The sequence below is a fragment of the Corvus brachyrhynchos genome, unplaced genomic scaffold (genome assembly GCF_000691975.1).
Source record: "Corvus brachyrhynchos isolate BGI_N302 unplaced genomic scaffold, ASM69197v1 scaffold94, whole genome shotgun sequence".
Taxonomy (NCBI): domain Eukaryota; kingdom Metazoa; phylum Chordata; class Aves; order Passeriformes; family Corvidae; genus Corvus; species Corvus brachyrhynchos.
Genome location: NW_008238330.1, coordinates 12,397,766 through 12,398,321, shown reverse-complemented (window position 1 = coordinate 12,398,321; position 556 = coordinate 12,397,766).

The following is a 556-nucleotide window of genomic DNA, read 5'->3' as shown; positions in this document are numbered from 1 at the left end:
CTTTCCCTCACCATTTCCCTTCTCCTCCAGAGCTGACCAGCTCTTGGATGCTCCCACCCCAGAGCTCTTCAACTGAATTTTGCTGTTTCCAGCTGCCTCATTCCTTTCTAGCTCTTACTGTTCCATGTGGCGTAGGCTGTCATCCCAGCCATGTGCCTCTGCTCTCCACACTGGTCTGTCCATCCCCTGGCCTGAAAACCTGAAGGCTCCATCCATTTCCATCTGCTGCCAGTAACACCCGAAGGCAGTTGCTGCACACGCCTGTGCCCTGTTCTGATCTTACCAGTCCCGCTAATACATGTCTCTCTTCAGCTACCTGTAGTGCCTCAATGCTTTACAAGTTTCACTTGTGCTTCCTACAAAACATAAATCCCTCAGTGAAGGCTTCAAGGCAACATGGCTGTGATGCCACACTCAAAGATTGCAGGATGGCTTGATAGTCAACTGGCCAAAAGCACCCAACAAAATGGTAGATAAGCCAAGGAGCTCCAAGAAATTACCCATTTAAAAGCAGTTGACTGTGAGCCTTAGGCTTCTGCAGGCTCACATTTTAATG